We start from the raw sequence: 21,326 nt of genomic DNA on the forward strand, positions 1-21,326 counted from the left end.
TAGATAGGTCAGTCGCCATACAGACCAATTGACCTGCTGAATCCAGGATGTCTGCTATATTTTTCTGGAATCCTACAAGATGAGCTTCAGTGGAATAACCTTTCCTAAACCCAAACTGCCTTCTATCGAACCAATTATTAATTTCTCCTCTTAACAGCCTTTTACGACATGCAGGGATTACAGATCATGCATCCTCTGACTCCACCGACAGGGGAGAAAATGAGTTCTGATAAAGAAAAATGAATGCATCCACTAAATAATGATAAGGCTCATGAATTATGAGAAAATGAAATATACATTTTAGACCTCGTAGATGTAATATTAATGTAATTATTATTAGCCAGCCCCGTGGCGCCTGTCTCTTATTCCAAGGCCCTGTGTTAGTTTTCCGGCCAGTCCAATAATTTTAATTCTTAATGGGGAATAGAACGGCGTGTGCTTGATACGAGATTTTCTCAAGAAGATGACGCTACTAACCAAACCCCATGGCGCAACAGGCCCGAAGGGCCATGGCCGACCAAGCCACCGCTGCTCAGCCCGAAGGCCTTCAGATTACGGGGTGTCGTGTGGTTAGCATGACGATTCCTCGCGGCCGTTATTCTTGGCTTTCTAGACCGGGGCCTCTATCTCAGCTTCAGATAGCTCCTCAATTGTAATCGCGTAGGCTGAATGGACCTCGAACCAGCCCTGAGGTCCAGGTTTAAATCCCTGACCTGGCCGGGAATCGAACCCGGGTCGTCCGGGTGAGAGGCAGCAGGCACGCTACCCCTACACCGCTGGACCGGCGATGACGCTACTTCTTTCTTAATCCGCTTACCCTCCAGGGTTGGCTTTTCCCTCGGACTCAGCAAGGGATCCCACCTCTACCACCTCAAGGGGAGTGTCCTGGAGCTTCAGACTTTGGGTCCTGGATAAAACTGGGGAGGATGACCAGTACCTCGCCCAGGCGGCCTCACCTGGTATGCTAAACAGGGGCCTTGGTGGGGGGGTGGGAAGATTGGAAGGGATAGAAAAGGAAGAGGGAAGGAAGCGGCCGTGGCCTTAAGTTAGGTACCATCCCGGCATTTGCCTGGAGGAGAAGTGGGAAACCACGGAAAACCACTTCCAGGATGGCTGAGGTGGGAATTGAACCCACCTCTACTCAGTTGACTTCCCGAGGCTGAGTGGACCCTGTTCCAGCCCTCGTACCACTTTTCAAATTTCGTGGCAGAGCCGGGAATCGAACCCGGGCCTCCGGGGTGCCAGTTAATCACACTAACCACTACACCACAGAGCGATGACGCTACTACCTAGTATAAATAGACGAACACTGGTTGCCAAGGTTGCAAGGGTGTCGGTGAAATTGCTAATAATATAAATAATAATGCTATTTGCTTTACGGCCCACTAACTACTTTTACGGTTTTTTTGGAGACGCCAAGGTGCCAGAATTTCGTCCCGCAGGAGTTTTTCACGTGCCAGTAAATCTTCCAACACGAGGCTGACATATTTGACCACGTTCAAATACCACCGGAGTGAGCCAGGATCGAAGCTGCCAAGTTGGGGTCAGAAAACCAGCGCCTCAACCGTCTGAGAGACCCCCAGCTCCAAAACATGACCATGTTAGTATTCCCACATTCGCTTCTCACATTCCTGTACTTACCGTCGGTCATTATTTTTCTGTAGAGCTAACAAATCATGTTGGCCATCGAAGTAGCTTCCCCTGTTGTATTTTAAAAAAATAAAGTGGTGTATCTGGAGATATTGACTTCGTCGTTAATTTAACGGCCTGTTTAACATGAGCCCTTTCATCTATAGTAACCATGGCAACACTCTAATATAGGTCGCTCATATTGCGTCGTGTGACATCCAGAGTACTACCTAGGAAAGCTGACAAATGAACTTCGTGGAAGGCTTTATCACCCAGTTTAATTCGCTGCTGTGCATTGATGTGTGATCTGAATGCAAGCATAATATATGCCAATTCAAATGCTGTAGGATAATATACCTGGTGAATCTGAATAAGTTCCGACATACGGAGGTGATTGGCTTTGGGCTGTTCGTTTCTTTGTATTCTATATTATATTATTTCACAAAATATATTTTAATACTTAAACGAAAAGGGTAGCTCCAAGGCGGTTGTTATGGTCTATAAGTGTAGTTTCTGAAGATGGCTATCGACCCCTTTAATGCGGCTGTTACAGTTGAATGGAGAATGTCAGCACTTATAGTGCTATTAAAACAATGTGCGTGTTCTGACAGTTCGCAGCACGTGGCGCCGAACAAAGGAGTGGGAGCGCTGTGTTGCCACATGATCCGGCATGAGTTACTACATCACAGTCAACAGCTCTCGTTCTGCGCTAGGCTCTGCGGAAAATAATATCCATTAACGGCGATCATGAAAGAGTTAGAAAAACGTTAAATATCGTTGCTATTATTCCAAGAAGGCTCAGCAGTAATTTTATCAGCTCAAATGTCGTAAGACAAACTCCTCATTCGCCTTCCTCATAGGCTTTAAGGAGTCGGGTTTTGCCCGGTGTTGATAACCTGTCATGTGATGGTCCAATTACATCCACTCCCTCTCTTTCCCCTTCACCTTCTTCCCAAGGCTCCTTTTCTTTCTTTCCCTATTCTAATTACTGTAGCTTGAGAAATTTTAAAGCTGCTGCTGTTCTTTCTACAACTTTGTTAACGTCTATCAGTGGGCCTCCATTTTTCCCTTCAGCCTCAAAATATTCCCGTAAGGCACATACCATATCGCGAACTTGACCACGTATAGCGAAGCCATGCCTCTCCATTACGCTAGCCTTTTTTCTAGGTGAATGAATTCTAGGTCGCCCTCGGTGTTTAGCGGCACTCTGAACGGGTTGCAACATTTTGAATTCAGTAAATGAGACGGTGTTAAAATTACACTATACTACACAATACTATAATTTACACTACACTAGAATGCCAGCCTCGATAACGATACACTTATTAACACGAACACAATAGCACTATAATATTTAGTTCATTTAAAAAACACACTATACAGACAATGATATCTCTCAAAGTAGACATTGTTAGCCCAGCCACATGTGTTACGGTATACTATATTGGCAACGTGGAACTCGGACCGACCGCCACACGAAGCTTTCCGACAGCGGGGGTAGGAAAAGGGAGAGTGCATGCCGAGCTGGGATTGGCTGAAACGGGACGCGTGTACCGGTTGCCATAGTAACTGCCACCTCCTACTACCACGCTGAGAGCTGTCAGAACACGCACATTGTTTTAATAGCACTTATAGTCCAAATTTTCTCAAGAAGTCCGCGAGTAGCCGAGGAATGGTCCCTCAAGCACCGATCATGAGGCCAGTAATGCGAGGAAACTATACATGTACGCGAAACACGAGCGAAACATATTTTCTCGTTTCATAAAATGCGTACCTATCTGTGCGAAAATCATTCCAGATGTACGGTACTTCATAAGTTGCAGAAGTTATAAATAATAATAATAACAATAATAATAATAATAATAATAATAATAATAATAATAATACCGAGTGAGTTAACCGTGCGGTTAGATGTATACAGCTATGAGCTTGAATTCGGGAGATAGTGGGTTCAGACCCTGCTGTTCGCAGCCCTGAAGATGGTTTTTCGTGGTTTCCTCCTCCCCCTTCCCCTTTTCACACCAAGCAAATGCTGGGGCTGTACCTTAAAGCCACGGCCGCTTTCTTCCCACTCTTAGCCATTTCCTGTCCCATCGTCGGGCGCGACGTAAAGCAAATTTAAAAAAGGAATAACGTATGAAATGCAGTGGAGTAAATAATATGTCTTGTTGGTCGGGCTAAGGTAAAGTGACCAGACGTCCCGTTTTGAACGGGACAGTACCGTTTTTCAACCTGTTGTCCCGGTGTCCCGACAGATTTTGTCGGGACGCCTCTTTGTCCCGTTTTGTTAGAAAATGAATTTTAATTTTAGTCTCTAGTTTCGTCAACGTAATATTTTAATTTATTATATATACTGAAATTCGTGGGCAAGGTAACTGTTTTTATGCCCATAACAACTAAGCTAGCTAAGAGTAAAGAGGGAATATAGGAGGCTGTGACAATATTCGTTACGAGCAACAACAAATATGGAAACCCTGCTACTCTGCCTGCATTTGTTTTCCTTGCTTGAAGCGAGTCCCCGGATAATTCTCTCAACAACAGCAGTTGGAGTGTCGTATGATGCAGGATTAGATGCCGAAACGAAAATGTATGTTCACTACTGCGTTGCAAGAAAGGTAAGTGCCTTATTAACTTAGAATTTATAGCAAATTTAATGCAGTTCAACTCCCAGTAATTATGTATAGATCAACAAATACTTATTTTCTATCGTAGGTACTCGTTCATAAAGAAAACACTACCGATTGTGATTGTGTGTTCGTTGCACCATTTGTTTCACCGAATTTTCTGTGTCCCATGGAAGGAAAAGCGACATTGAACAACATGTAAAATCAAGGAAGCATAAAAACGCAGAAATTCTGGCATCGTCATCCAAAAGTGTAACTTCATTTTTTCGGCCAACTTCAGCAACAGACCGTGAACTGCACTTGGCTGCAATTGAAGGAGCCTGGACTTACCACATTGTTGAAAAAAATCATAGCTTTCGCCCAAATGACTATGCTTCGAAACTAATAAGAAATTGGTTTGAACAGAAATTCTCTTGCGGTCATACGAAGTGTGAAGCCATTGTTGTGAACGTACTTGCACCTCATTCTTATGAAATATTGCAGAAGGAATTGAATGAAGTCAGGTTTGTTACAGTGTTTACAGATGCTTCTAATCATGGGGAGAAAAATATTTTTCCTATTATGGTTAGGTACTTTTTACCACTACAGTGTGTCCGTGTTCGAATTTTGGAAATTGGCGAAACAGCAGATATTGTTACCGATTATCTGACTGACGTGTTTGCAAAAAACAATCTTAACAACGAGATAATTGCATTCTGTGGTGACAATACTAATAGTAATTTTGGTGGGGCAGCACGTAAGGGATCCAGAAATATTTTCCACAAACTTAGGATGTCATTACATCGTGAAATCCTTGGCGTTGGATGTGCAGCGCATATAGTGCACAACACAATTAGGACTGCTGCTGATTGTTTACCTATCGATGCAGAACTTGTTATTCACAAAATATATTACCATTTTCACTCATACACTATTAGGGTAGAATCACTAAAGGATTTCTGCAATTTTGCTGAGATTAAGTACAGGAAATTGTTAGGTTATAGTAACACCAGGTGGTTAGCGTTGATGCCAGCACTTGGAAGAGTTCTTGCAATTTTTGAAGGACTGAGGTCATATTTTCTGAGTCAGGAAAAATGTCCAATTATAATGAAAGATTTTTTGAAATCCCATTGGCGAAAATTGTTCTTCCTTTTCTGCACAACCAAGCTACAACTTTCCACCAGGCAGTTCTCCACTTTCTACGTTGAAAGTAAATATGATTCAGAAAAAGGAGAACAATTTTATCCCAGATGTTGTAAAATGTGCTTTGCATGAAATACAAGATAAGGGTAAGGTGAAAGTAGAGGATTTCCAAAAAATTGCTAATAGTTTCTATGATTCATGTATTCAGTACTTAAAAGTTTGGACTGACAGATTTGAAGTATATAAGAAATTTGAATGGATCTTGCTTAACAATGTCCTCAAATGGAATGATGTTTAAATATGTATACCTACGATTAAAATTCTATCTGGAGAATCAAATGTCGATGATAATAATACTATTTTCAGTGAATTTGTTTATGTTAAGCAATTTGCTACTGCAGACAAAGTCACTCTATAGAACAATGAAGGAAAAGAAGCCCATCTGAGATAGGTAGAAATGTTTCAGTATTTCTCTTCTCAAAAACCATCATTGAGTACTTTTTCTAAGGTAGTAGAATTTAGGTTATCCTTGCCAGGTACTAATGCACCTGTAGAGATAGTTTTTGCAAGTATGAACAAAATATGGACATCAGAAAAGAAAACCAATTAAAAGTTGGAACGCTGAAAGCATTGTTGCTTACCAAAGTCAATCTAAAATACAGATGCTTTGAGTTTTTCAATTACTTGAAGCAAAATGAGAAACTTCTGAAGAAAATCCATTATTCAGAAAAATATGTCCTCTAGGCTAACTGTATAACTGATGTCAAATGTATGCGATTTTTATAGTAATTGTAATGCTTTAAATGTTCTGTTTTCATTAGGCCTATTAATTTTGCCTTATGTTTGTAATAAATAGATAAACAGGCTTATAGTTTTATATTTGCTTTAACTTATAGACCAAATAATACTTTTTTTAAGTCAGCTGATAAGTGTCCCGTTTTCAGCTTGAGAAAATATGGTCACATTAGCTAAGGGAAAATTTGATATGAGTGTGTTGTAGATAAAGTGCGCTGGAATCCAAAGGGAACTGACGTTTCATCATTAGCCTCTTCCTGTTGATGTGAAATGTGAGTCCGCAGTGATGATAATAATAATAATAATAATAATAATAATAATAATAATAATAATAATAATAATAATAATAATAATAATAATAATAAGCCGGGCTGATTGGCTCAAACGGTTGAGGCGCTGGCCTTCTAACCCCAACATGGCAGGTTGCTCAGTCCGGTGGTATTTGAAGGTGCTCGGTAGATTTGCTGGCACGTAAAAGAATTCCCTCGGGACAAAATTCTGGCACATCGGCGTCTCCGAAAACCGTAAAGGTAGTTAGTCAGACGTAAAGCCAATAACATTAATTGTTAATTAATAGTAATAGACCCTAATAACAGCCTCCGTGGCTCAGACGGCAGCGTCGGCCTCTCACCGCTGGATACCGTGCTTCAAATCCCGGTCACTGCATGTGAGATTTGTGCTGGACAAAGCGGAGGCGGGACAGGTTTTCCCCCGGGTACTCCGGTTTTCCCTGTCTTCTTTCATTCCAGCAACACTCTCCATTAGCATTTCCTAGCATTTATCAGTCATTCACAAATCATTTTGGAAGTGGCGACCCCATCGTAGCATATATATATATATGGTTCATTCATTACTTTCCTGACCCGGTCAAAGACTGGAAAACAGGTTGTAGGTTTTCATTTTCAGTAATAGACCCTAATAATAATAATAATAATAATAATAATAATAATAATAATAATAATAATAATAATAGTAATAATAATATACGGTAATGTTTCTCTGGTATATTAATTTCGACAGCTGTTGTAGCTGAGTAGGCCTAGACGATTGGAAGAAACTGCTTTGAACTTAAGACAGTTGGGACTGTTTCTATTTCCAAAAACAGCAATTTAGCTCACCTCTCCTTTACGACCTGATCGTTTGCAAAATAGAATACGCCAATAGTACTGCTGTGACGTTCGTGAAATGTGACAGATGTGTTTCATGTTTCCAAGAAGTAGATCGGACATGCCAGCCGTTGCCTTGTTTTTTCAAGTATTACTTCACAAACACGAGAGCACTCGTAAACATTCTCTCAATTTACACCTCCAGAGCAACCATAGCTTCGCGTTTTTCTGAGAAAGACAACTCAAAACAATCGTAACCAACTTCGTCGAAAATACAAGGGAAGTCAACGTCAGATTACATCTCATTACCGGAGAATGCTGAAATCAGGACTACTCTCCAGAATGAACAGTGGCCCGATTAGCGGAAGGGGGGTGGGGCTACCTAGTAAGTGTGTGTGGAAGTCACTGATTGATTGATTGATTGTTTTATTGACTGATTGATTGATTGATTGATTGATTTAAAGGACAACATTATTTCGATAATCAGATTCGGCACTGCAGTGTTTGAAAACGTATTTTAATGCCTTGTCTGTCAAGCACTGTCCTACATACATGACACATGGTTCTACCGAGATTTGAACGAAGGGTTCAATAGAGAGTGACTACGAACAAAAAATATGCTCTTCGCTACGCGGAGTGATAAGGGATGAAAATAATAAAACTCCTCATTGTGCTGAGGATTAAGGCATGAAATAAAATAAAATAAAGCTCCTCGCTGTGCTGAGGAATAAACGACGAAAGGAAACTGTATGATGTGGGCCAATGAGGCATTCTTAAGCATGGTCCCAGTGCACTGATCTCGAGACACATTGACCTAGAACACTGGGCACTCCTGGACGGGAGGGCGACGTCCGAAAATTACAGCTGTTTTGACGTCCTGTTTATTAGAGGGGAGTGCCCAGTACTTATTGACTTCTAAAAAAATTGACCGAAGTTTTATGATTTGTTTTCTCCTACACTAATTAAGATAGGAGTAAACATTTTGAAGATGTTTGTTTAGAATACCATTTCGACCGTCAGTTCAAATTAAATACATTATTTCAATTACAATGTGTACATTAAAAATATATTTTCCTTAAGAAAGAAAGAAGCCAACCCATAGCGCTCTAGCACATTTTACACTGGCCTGCCAGAATGACTGCAGACAATGAAGTGTCACGTGATCAGCGTGATGACGTCCTCGCCCATATTGATTGGCTTCCACGTTCGGAAGACAGCTTCTTAGTTGGTCTTACGACACTGCGTGAACCCCGATCTCCGACTAATAATTTGATCTTTTCCTCCCGTAGCGATGATTGGGTTTCTTTTCTGACGGGAGGCAATACCGCCTCTCAGCCAGATCGTTTTTTCCCTGCCAGTGTAGCAAACCAGTGACTTTCTGAATTATCGGCATCCTCGGAAACAGATGAGTAGAGGGACATAATTTTCGCGCCGGGACTCCATCCACTGGCTCTCAAAAAAAAAAAAAAAAAAAAAAAAAAAAAAAAAAAAAAAAAAAAAAAAGTGAACCCCGATGCAGCCCTCAGTCCAGAATTAAAATCCCTGAACTGACCAGGAATCGAACATCACGGAGCAGCAATATACCAGGCGACCCGCCAGTGCCGTACTTTCTGCTTGCAAATGTCCCGCATGCACTGATGTTGAATGGGTTGCCTGGTCATTTATTTTCAAAGAAGCACTACAGCGTGTTGTATTTCGGATGTTGTGAAACAAAAATGCAGTCATTTTACTACACAAGTTCTGTAATAGGGTGCATTTGTAAATACGCCAAAGACGCAGAAAAGAAAATTAACGTATTAATTTACAAATATGCCGACATTCCACGCTATAAAATAGTTCATTGTATAAATCAAAAACGAATACATATAATCACAGCTTTAAAGCTCAGAAAATTAAACTGCCACACTTGGATCTACCAGACCGTTTCCTTTTACAGCTACTCATAATATATATGCTCAGAAACATGTTCCTGATGATGCAGCCAGTGCTGAACACGTCTCGCATTACTTGCATGGGCACGTCTCAATATTCAGGTGTCACTGCAGCACAGGCCTCAGGTATTCGTTGTTGTAATTGTTCAGCATTTTCTGGCTGCTGTATGATTTTGCGTTCGAAAACCAGGCTTATTAATGCAAGGGGGGGGGGGCTTTAGACGGGTAGCACTGAGGAACATACTGCAAGCGACCGTCCGGTTGACGGCATCTTCCGTAAAAATAAAAAAACGTCGCCTTGTAAACGAAGCCATGAGTTCCAACTCTTGCATTGACGGCATTCGCCGTGACCTTCAGTACTTGTCCGTAATCCGTGCCGGCAAAACATTCGCTCGCCAACGATATTTTCTTATTTTTCGGACGTGATTTGTCTCTTCGCACGTTCCCGCTTCTAAATTATCTTTGAATGCTGTGTACGTTTGAAATGACCCTTACCTTCCGAAACGAAGGACGAACTGCTGATTGAATCAGTGAAGGCACACTCTGTTTTATATAAAAAGTTACAAGTTGTTTTACGTCACACCGACACAGATAAGTCTTGTAGCGACGATGGGATAGGAAAGGGCTAAGAGTGGGAAGGAAGCGGCCATGGCCTTAATTAAGGTTCAGCCCCAGAATTTGCCTGGTCTGAAAATGGGAGCTTGCATCCGGGAGATAGTAGGCTCGAATCCCACTATCGGCAGCCCTGAAGATGGTTTTCCGTGGTTTCCCATTTTCACACCAGGCAAATGCTGGGGCTGTACCTTAATTAAAGCCACGGCCGCTTCCTTCCAACTCCTAGACCTTTCCTATCCCATCGTCGCCATAAGACCTATCTGTGTCGGTGCGACGTAAAGCCCCTAGCAAAAAAATGGGAAACCACGGAAAACCATCTTCAGGGCTGCCGACAGTGGGGTTCAAACCCATTATCTCCCGAATACTGGATACTAGCCACACTTAAGCGACTGCAACTATCGAGCTCGGTTTTATATAATTTACCTGAACCGAAATACATGGACAATGACTTGAAGAAGCGTATATAGGACAAATTAGGAGAGAAATTGGAAGAGTTAATAATGTTATTTTGCTGTACGTCCCACTACTACTTTTACGATTTACGGAGACGCCGAAGTGCCGGAATTTAGTCCCGCAGGAGTTCTTTTATGTGCCAGTAAATCTACCCACACGAGGCTGACGTATTTGAGCAACATCAAATACCACCGGACTGAGCCAGGATCGAACCTGTCAATTTGGGATCAGAAGGCCAGCGCCTCAACCGTCTGAGCCACTAAGCCCGGCGAAACTGGAAGATGAAGGGAAGAAATTATAACATTTTATTACTTATGAGATTAAGAAAAACTGTGTGCGATATTTGATGCAAATTTAGTAAAGTTAGTAACATTATAAAAAATCATATAGGCCTGTATAATATAATAATATCTTAAATAATAATAATAATAATAATAATAATAATAATAATAATAATAATAATAATAATAATAAATAAAAAAATGATATTCTGTAAACTTAAAATTTCATGGATATTTCGGAATGAGCAGAAATAAATTCAGTGTGCTGTTGAAGCAGGTTGGCACTTAAATAGCAAACAAAGGACACAATTTGGACACCTGCAATTACACCGAAGGAAATGCAAATAGCGTATATGTCAAGTTTCTTCGTCCATCAAGCCCTTATAACTTATAGATCAGAACATTTTCCTTCTAAACCCCTGCATTTCCATATAGGATGAACCCACTGTTTCTTCCTTTCTCCCTCTTTATCCAAGCTATCATTGACATATCATCCATCAACACTAAAAATTCATCATAGAACACTTGACTACTGACGTACCGTAACTGCACGGAACTACAAGTAAGAGAACAGACGTGTTAACTTCATGTCGCAAAGAACAGATACGGAAACGAAGAGCGCCGTCACGTCCCGTAGATGTGTGAATCGACCTTACGTGACAACCCCCCGTGGTGTGGACTATAGCTCCAACGTCGATTTCGGTTGTAGAAAGCTCATCGACGCCTCGACATGCCTCTACGATGCAATCAACGAGATATCGCCCAGTTATCAGAGAGTATTGGAATGCGTGAGATAGGATGGTTATCGACGAATCATCCTTCACATACGCTATTCCAACCAAATTCGACCAGTAGATGCGTGAGGACACTCATGCACGGCAACTGGACTTAGGACGCCCTCTACTGACCACCAGGAGAGAGGATCGTCTGATACTCTGGCAAGTACAGATGCAATTGTTACGGGGTCCACCATCCAAGTACTGCGAGTGGAGCGCTTAAGGTGTTGTGGAATGTATGAATCATGTTGAGTAGATTTTCGAGGAGTAGGATATAAACCGAGGAAACTGTCAACCATGAAATCCTTGTGCCACATAATGTTTATTGTCAGAGAGTACAGTAACCTTTATAGTAAATCTTCAAAGTAGTCCCCTACAAAACGTTGTGGGAGACGACGGATACCAGTCTCCCCTCTATGTGTACATTTTTCAGTCTCATGTTTTACAGCGTTGGCTGTCTCCCACGCAGTGGTTCTTTCACTTTGGGGATGAGATCAAAATCGCACGGGGACAAGTCCGGTGAGCATGGCGGGTGTTCCAGTACTTTCTACGCTGTTCTTGGCTCGTCACATCCATTCTGCACGGAGCCTGACTTACTACTGCTGTCCCATCGCCCTGTGCATGGTATCTGTCCAGCACACCGCCAACTCGTGCTGTGTCCATGCATTATGGGTGTCATGCTTTCCAGAACATATGACCACTGTATGGTAGCACTGTGCTAATAAAGAGGGAAAAAAAATAGTTGCAATGAGTTATGCCATAAACCCCGTGTTTGTCCAGCTCTTTGGCTAAATGATAAGCGTCCTGACATTCGGTTCAGAGGGCCCTTCTTCGATTCCCGGCCAGGCCGAGGATTTTACTTTGTATGGTTAATTTATCTGCCGCCTCGGCAACTGGGTGTTCGAGTTAATCTGAATACACTTCTCTTCATCTTCATACAACACGCCACACTAATTAACGTTCTTTTGAAGTAATTTTATTTTTCCGTCCCACTAACTACTTTTACGGTTTTCGGAGACGCCAAGGTGCCGCAATGTTGTCCGGAAGGAGTTGTTTTACGTGCCAGTAAATGTACCGACACGATGCTGACACACCACACTACCAAACACCACAGAAATACCTAACAGTGAATACATCCTTTCCCATAGGGTTGGCTTCACGAAGGGTATGCGGCCACATTGACATCAAGTGATCACCCCAATAAATTGTAGAAAATACCGAACGGGGCCGTGCTGGGATCACGATCTCAAGTTTTCGTGTAGAATACATACCACGTGATATGTACTGCTGGAAAAAGAATCTAGTCGGCATGGATTTGAAATTGTATTGTTGACAATGTATTTCTTAATTATAAACAAATTTACACACCTCAATGCAATGAGATACAAATCGTTTTCCAGCACCGGAACACTAGATGTGCTCGGCTGGAGCTCCAGTTGCGCGGAACTCGCCTCACAATGTTCGGCCACCTTAACTTTGAGACGCTCTCGATAAGCCGTTTGATGTTTTACATCGGAGATTTCGGAATTTTTGGAATTCAGACAATATGCTCTATATTCCAGAATGCGTTTCCGATCATTTTGAAACCATTTACTGACCATTTGTCGTGACATTTTGTGAAAGACAATTTTTGCACTTCTTTGCATCACAATTTTCTCAAATGTTCACTGTTCGGTTATTTCTTATCGTATTCGTGTATAAACCACTGAAATGGATCAAATGACACCTTACACGGAGTGCTACCAGATGAACACTAATTATTGACAATGTATTTCTTAATTATAAACAAATTTACACACCTCAATACCATGAGATACAAATCGTTTTCCAGCACCGGAACACTAGATGTGCTCGGCTGGAGCTCCAGTTGGGCGGAATTCGCCTCACAATGTTCGGCCGCCTTAACTTTGAGACGCTCTCGATAAGCCGATTTTAGTACCTCAAAATGGCAGCACTATTGCATGACTTGACGAAGTTGTACCGAGACCATAGTCTTATTTCTAGGAACAGTGGTCCTTCCTCTGAGATAATGAACACTGCCGTCACACTTGTTATCAAGAAATCATTTCGATTTGTAAACTTTAATGTCTTTGTATACTCACCAATCCAGGTACAGTTTTTGACCTCAATAAATTCATCAGATGTTTTAGATGGCCTAAGCTTCACTGAAGAGATGTACTAGGGGAATGAGGAGTGATATAGTTCCCCCTTGCTTTCCTCGCCCAGCCAGATCATGTTTCTACACATCAGTCTGCTAAGTCCACTGAAATGCACGCATCAACAGACCCTATGAACGACTCACATCATTTTTTTTTGCTAGTGGCTTAACGTCGCACCGACACAGATAAGTCTTATGGCGACGATAGGATAGGAAAGGACTAGGAGTTGGAAGGATGCGGCCGTAGCCCTAATTAAGGCACAGCCCATGGTGTGAAGATGGGAAACCACGGAAAACCATCTTCAGGGTGCCGACGGAGCGGTTCGAACCCACTATCTCCCGGATGCAAGCTCACAACTGCGCACCCCCAACCGCACGGCCAACTCGCATGGTCAGATTGGTTCTAGCCCATACCAGAAGACATAAAGCACTGTAAACACTAGGTCTTGCCAGCAAAGGCATTCTAACACAGGACAAAGGGCAAAGATATCCTTAGGTACTAATATGAAACCATAATAAGAATAACGTAATTATATCATAAAGGAATCTGATAGCAGCGAACGGCTTGAAACGCATCCATTGTGACTTAACTTGATACGGATCTTAACAAGCGCAGATATAATCATTGAGGAACGTGAACTACTTATCCATATCTCCTGATCACTTTAATTGTTAGCGAAACAAGTGATGAACTTAATTGATAAATGTGATAATTGATAACGTTATTCGGTTTTGAGGGTAGTCATTCAGAGTCTGCGTGTTGGCATTTTAAAGGAGATGGCGCATCACATCAATATATAAAGGATTGTCCCAGTAGCGAGTACCGTAAACATTTTTAATTGTGTAGCACGGAGTGAATATGAAAAATGGTCTCTTCAAAATTGAAATGATGTCCATTGGGTTGAAACTTTCTTTTTTGCTGGTGGTTTAACGTCGCACAATTCCTCGATGGTTTTCGGCGACGCAAGGAGGGGAGAGGGCTAGAAATGGCGAGGTAGTGACCGTGGCCTTAATTAAGGCACAGCCTCAGAATTTGCCTGGTATGAAAATGGGTAACCACGGAAAAACATCCTCAGGACTGCCGACGGTGGGCTTCGAGCCCACCATATCCCGAATGCAAGCTCACAGTTGCACGACTCTAACCGCTGGGATGAAACCTAATAGAACAGAATGTTAGGTAGGAAATACGATACTGGAAATGGTGAGCCATATTAAGTACTTAAAGCGTGTATTGTCTTAGAATGATAGAATAGTAAGTGAAATCAGGTCGCGGTGTAGAATACTTTTCTCTGCCGGAATGGGTAGCTCAGACGATTGAGTCGCTGGCCTTCTGACCCCAGCTTGGTAGGTTCGATCCTGGCTCAGCCGGGTGGTATTTGAAGGTGTTCATAATACGTCAGCCTCGTGTCGGTAGATTTACTGGCACGTTAAAGAACTCTGGTGGGAAAAAATTCCGGCACATCGGCGTCACCGAAAACCGTAAAAAGTTGTTATTGGGACGTAAAGCAAATAATATTATAATTATTTTTATTAATACCTTTCTCCTCAGTTACGGATGACCACCAACTGAGGAGAGATTATTAATTTATTGTAATTATAACTGTCCGCCTCTGTGGTGTAGTGGTTAGTGTGATTAGCTGCCACCCCCGGAGGCCCGGGTTCGATTCCCGGCTCTGCCACGAAATTTGAAAAGTGGTACGAGGGCTGGAACGGGGTCCACTCAGCCTCGGGAGGTCAACTGAGTAGAGGTGGGTTCGATTCCCACCTCAGCCATCCTGGAAGTGGTTTTCCGTGGTTTCCCACTTCTCCTCCAGGCGAATGCCGGGATGGTACCTAACTTAAGGCCACGGCCGCTTCCTTCCCTCTTCCTTGCCTATCCCTTCCAATCTTCCCATCCCTCCACAAGGCCCCTGTTCAGCATAGCAGGTGAGGCCGCCTGGGCGAGGTACTGGTCATTCTCCCCAGTTGTATCCCCGACCAAGAGTCTGAAGCTCCAGGACACTGCCCTTGAGGCGGAAGAGGTGGGATCCCTCGCTGAGTCCGAGGGAAAAGCCGAACCTGGAGGGTAAACAGATGATGATGATGATGATGATGTAATTATAACTATTCGTTGCAATCCATTTTTTAATAACAGCAAAGCAAAATAATCTCCGCACAGGTTAAGTCTTTCACTATCCGCAACCTCGGCACTTGGTGGGGTAAAGTGGCCGCCTTTGCCCCTAGGAATTAACCTTGGTGTAGCCTGAGTGAACCTCAGGGCTATGTGCACTTCTGGAAGTGAAAATTTCGTTTCTTAAATTTTCGACTTCCTGGCGGGGAATCGAACCCACGTCCTTCCGGGTGAATCGAGCACGCCTTTACCGCCTCGGCCAGGCATCCCACATTTTTAATAATACAAAATATTAAAGATATCCGGCTCCATGGCTAAATGGTTAGCGTACTGACCTTTGATCAGAGGGGTCTCGGGTTCGATTCCCGGCAGGGTCGGGAATTTTAACCATCATTGGTTAATTTTGCTACCACGGGGGGCTGGGTGTATGTGTCGTCTTCATCATCATTTCATCCTCATCACCACGTGCAGATCGCCTACGGGCGTCAAATCAACAGATCTGTACCTGGCGAGCCGAACATGTCCTAGGACACTCCCGGCACTAAAAGCCATACGCCATTACATTTTCATATTACAGATAATCTAACTAAGAAAATTTTACAAAAAATAATGAAAATAAGATTTACTAATATGATGTCCACCCCATAATTACTTCTTGGATGTATCTTTAAGGGTTGACTACAGTTAGCCTTTGAGATATTTCCTAAACTCTAGCTGAGACCAAGGCGTAGGGAAGCCAATGCATAGAGCTCGCAGTTTGGTCAATAGTATTCTGCAAAATTAAGTGTATTACCAGATGAATCTATCTTTACATTGCTCTAGTCCGCCTCTGTGGTGTAGTGGTTAGCGTGATTAGCTGCCATCCCCGGAGGCCCGGGTTCGATTCCCGGCTCGGCCACGAAATTTGAAAAGTGGTACGAGGGCTGGAACGGGGTCCACTCAGCCTCGGAAGGTCAACTGAGTAGAGGTGGATTCGATTCCCACCTCAGCCATCCTGGAAGTGGTTTTCCGTGGTTTCCCACTTCTCCTCCAGGCGAATGCCGGGATGGTACCTAACTTAAGGCCACGGCCGCTTCCTTCCCTCTTCCTTGCCTATCCCTTCCAATCTTCCCATCCCTCCACAAGGCCCCTGTTCAGCATAGCAGGTGAGGCCGCCTGGGCGAGGTACTGGTCATTCTCCCCAGTTGTATCCCCGACCAAGTGTCTGAAGCTCCAGGACACTGCCCTTGAGGCGGAAGAGGTGGGATCCCTCGCTGAGTCCGAGGGAAAAGCCGAACCTGGAGGGTAAACAGATGATGATGATGATGATGATGTAATTATAACTATTCGTTGCAATCCATTTTTTAATAACAGCAAAGCAAAATAATCTCCGCACAGGTTAAGTCTTTCACTATCCGCAACCTCGGCACTTGGTGGGGTAAAGTGGCCGCCTTTGCCCCTAGGAATTAACCTTGGTGTAGCCTGAGTGAACCTCAGGGCTATGTGCACTTCTGGAAGTGAAAATTTCGTTTCTTAAATTTTCGACTTCCTGGCGGGGAATCGAACCCACGTCCTTCCGGGTGAATCGAGCACGCCTTTACCGCCTCGGCCAGGCATCCCACATTTTTAATAATACAAAATATTAAAGATATGCGGCTCCATGGCTAAATGGTTAGTGTACTGACCTTTGGTCAGAGAGGTCCCGGGTTCAATTCCCGGCAGGGTCGGGAATTTTAACCATCATTGGTTAATTTCGCTACCACGGGGGGCTGGGTGTATGTGTCGTCTTCATCATCATTTCATCCTCATCACCACTTGCAGATCGCCTACGGGCGTCAAATCAACAGATCTGTACCTGGCGAACCGAACATGTCCTAGGACACTCCCGGCACTAAAAGCCATACGCCATTACATTTTCATATTAAAGATAATCTAACTAAGAAAATTTTACAAAAATAATGAAAATAAAGTTTACTAATATGATGTCCACCCCATAATTACTTCTTGGATGTATCTTTAAGGGTTGAATACACTTAGCCTTTGAGCTATTTCCTAAACTCTAGCTGAGACCAAGGCGTAGGGAAGCCAATGCATAGAGCTCGCAGTTGTGGTCAATAGTATTCTGAAAAATTAAGTGTATTACCAGATGAATCTATCTTTACGTTGCTCTAGTCCGCCTCTGTGGTGTAGTGGTTAGCGTGATTAGCTGCCATCCCCGGAGGCCCGGGTTCGATTCCCGGCTCTGCCACGAAATTTGAAAAGTGGTACGAGGGCTGGAACGGGGTCCACTCAGCCTCGGGAGGTCAACTGAGTAGAGGTGGATTCGATTCCCACCTCAGCCATCCTGGAAGTGGTTTTCCGTGGTTTCCCACTTCTCCTCCAGGCGAATGCCGGGATGGTACCTAACTTAAGGCCACGGCCGCTTCCTTCCCTCCTCCTTGCCTATCCATTCCAATCTTCCCATCCCTCCACAAGGCCCCTGTTCAGCATAGCAGGTGAGGCCGCCTGGGCGAGGTACTGGTTATACTCCCCAGTTGTATCCTCCGACCAAGAGTCTGAAGCTCCAGGACACTGCCCTTGAGGCGGTAGAGGTGGGATCCCTCGCTAAGTCGGAGGGAAAAACCGAACCTGGAGGGTAAACAGATGATGATGATGATGATGACGTTGCTCTGGATTTTTGACAGCTTTGCTGTACTGGAGTGAAAGCCGTATGGACTCGTATTGCAACAGACATGAAATTGCTTGTACAAATGAGTCGGAACAATTACAGCAGGCACTTGTCACACTGCACACATTTAGAGCAAAACTTTGGTACTTCAAGTGCATTCTGTGTGCCTTCAAAAGAGTTTATCCTTCTGTACAGCGACCGAGCTCGATAGCTGCAGTCTCTAAGTGCGGCCAGTATCCAGTATCCAGGATTCGAAACCCACTGTCGGCAGCCCTGAAAATGGTTTTCCGTGGTTTCCCATTTTCACACCAGGCAAATGCTGGAGCTGTACCTTAATTAAGGCCATGGTCGTTTCCCATTCCTAGCCCTTTCCTACCCCATCGTCGCCATAAAACCTATCTGTGTTGGTACGTTCTGGCGATCATGAAGATTCCGTTCAGACTGCAGGTGACATTGGCTGTCTGCAGCAATATGAAGGAAAATACAAGGAAAAACCACTACTAACTAATATGGTGATTTTTATCTGTTCCCGCTATAACTATAATGCAAAGCCCAAAACTTATGGGAACCAAATCAAGTATTGTTAAATTCAAGACTCAAAATTAACGGGGTCGGGCTGAGTGGCTTGAACAGTTGAGGCGCTGGCCTTCTGACCCCGAATTAGCAGGTTCGATCATGGCTCAGTACGGTGGTACTTGAAGGTGCTCAAATACGTTAGCCTCGTGTCGGTAGATTTACTGGCACCTAAAAGAACTCCCGCGGGACTAATTTACGACACCTTGGCGTGTCCAAAAACCGTAAAAGTAGTTAGTGGGACGTAAAGCAAATAACATTATTATAAAATTAACGAAAACCAACGCGAGCTCCGGACGTTCAGCTTGGGAAACAACTCGAGATCTCCGTGAAACTGCAGATAGCCCAACAGTGTGATATTCTATCTAGTTCAGTAGCCCTAGCCCTGAGAATATCCAAGGATCATCCTATAAATACCTACTTGTCTTCCAACCCCCTATCCGCCCCCCCCTGTTGGACTTTGAACTGTACACGAGCATGCATGGCATAGGATGTATTCTTATCACAGTTATATTTACATAAACTGTACACGAGCATGCATGACATAGGGTATATTCTTATCACAGTTATATATACATGAACTGTACACGAGCATGCATGACATAGGGTGTATTGTTATCACAGTTATATTTACATGAACTGTACACGAGCATGCATGACATAGGGTATATTCTTATCACAGTTATATATACATGAACTGTACACGAGCATGCATGACATAGGGTATATTCTTATCACAGTTATATTTACATGAACTGTACACGAGCATGCATGACATAGGGTATATTCTTATCACAGTTATATTTACATGAACTGTACACGAGCATGCATGACATAGGGTATATTCTTATCACAGTTATATTTACATGAGCTGTACACGAGCATGCGTGACATGTATATTCTTATCACAGTTATATTTACATGAGCTGTACACGAGCATGCATGGCATACGGTGATTCTTACCACAGTTATATTTACATGAGCTGTACACGAGCATGCATGACATAGGGTATATTCTTATCACAGTTATATTTACATGAGCTGTACACGAGCATGCATGGCATAGGGTGATTCTTACCACAGTTATATTTACATGAGCTGTACACGAGCATGCATGACATAGGGTATATTCTTATCACAGTTATATTTACATGAGCTGTACACGAGCATGCATGACATAGGGTATATTCTTATCACAGTTATATTTACATGAGCTGTACACGAGCATGCATGGCATAGGGTGATTCTTACCACAGTTATATTTACATGAGCTGTACACGAGCATGCATGACATAGGGTGTACTCTTATCACAGTTATATTTACACGAACTGTACACGAGCATGCATGGCATAGGGTGATTCTTACCACAGTTATATTTACATGAACTGTACACGAGAATGCATGGCATAGGGTGATTCTTACCACAGTTATATTTACATGAGCTGTACACGAGCATGCATGACATAGGGTGTATTCTTATCACAGTTATATTTACACGAACTGTACACGAGCATGCATGACATAGGGTATATTCTTATCACAGTTATATTTACATGAACTGTACACGAGCATGCATGACATAGGGTATATTCTTATCACAGTTATATTTACATGAGCTGTACACGAGCATGCATGGCATAGGGTGATTCTTACCACAGTTATATTTACATGAGCTGTACACGAGCATGCATGACATAGGGTGTATTCTTCTCACAGTTATATTTACACGAACTGTACACGAGCATGCATGCCATAGGGTATATTCTTATCACAGTTATATTTACATGAACTGTACACGAGCATGCATGGCATAGGGTGATTCTTACCACAGTTATATTTACATGAGCTGTACACGAGCATGCATGGCATAGGGTGATTCTTACCACAGTTATATTTACATGAACTGTACACGAGCATGCACGGCATAGGGTGTACTCTTATCACAGTTATATTTACACCTGAAGACTAACCTATTCGAGATATATGCGGGGATTATTTTTCTCTCTTTATTCCATAACACATTTGTTTCCAAAAGGCACCAAATAAAAAAGAAATCAAAATTGAAATGATGATGATAGAAATATACGTTGGTAGGATGTTCCACGTCCGGCTCAGTGGTGTAGTGGTGAGTGTGTTTAGCTGCCACCGTGGAGGCCCGGGTTCAATTTCCGGCTCCGCCACGAAAATTGAATAGTGGTACGAGGGAGGGAACGGGGTCTAATCAGTCTTGGAAGGTCAACAATCAATCAATAAATACTGATCTGCATTTAGGGCAGTCGCCCAGGGGGAAGATTCCCTATCTGTTGTTTTCCTAGCCTTTTCCTAAATGATTTCAAAGAAATTGGATATTTATTGAACATCTCCCTTCGTAAGTTATTCCAGTCTCTAACTTCCCTTCCTATAAATGCATATTTGCCCCAGTTTGTCCTCTTGAATTCCAACTTTATCTTCATATTGTGATCCTTCCTACTTTTATAAACGCCACTCAAACTTATTCGTCTACTA

At 42.9% G+C, this 21,326-nt stretch overlaps 1 protein-coding gene across 1 annotated transcript in view; it reads right to left on the bottom strand.

Moving 5' to 3' along the window:
* LOC136875534 (facilitated trehalose transporter Tret1) overlaps nt 1–21,326 on the bottom strand; it is a 58,753-nt gene that overhangs the window by 30,532 nt on the left and 6,895 nt on the right. The window lies entirely within an intron of this gene.

This window comes from Anabrus simplex, chromosome 6 (genome assembly GCF_040414725.1).
Source record: "Anabrus simplex isolate iqAnaSimp1 chromosome 6, ASM4041472v1, whole genome shotgun sequence".
In the NCBI taxonomy this organism is placed as follows: Eukaryota; Metazoa; Arthropoda; class Insecta; order Orthoptera; family Tettigoniidae; genus Anabrus; species Anabrus simplex.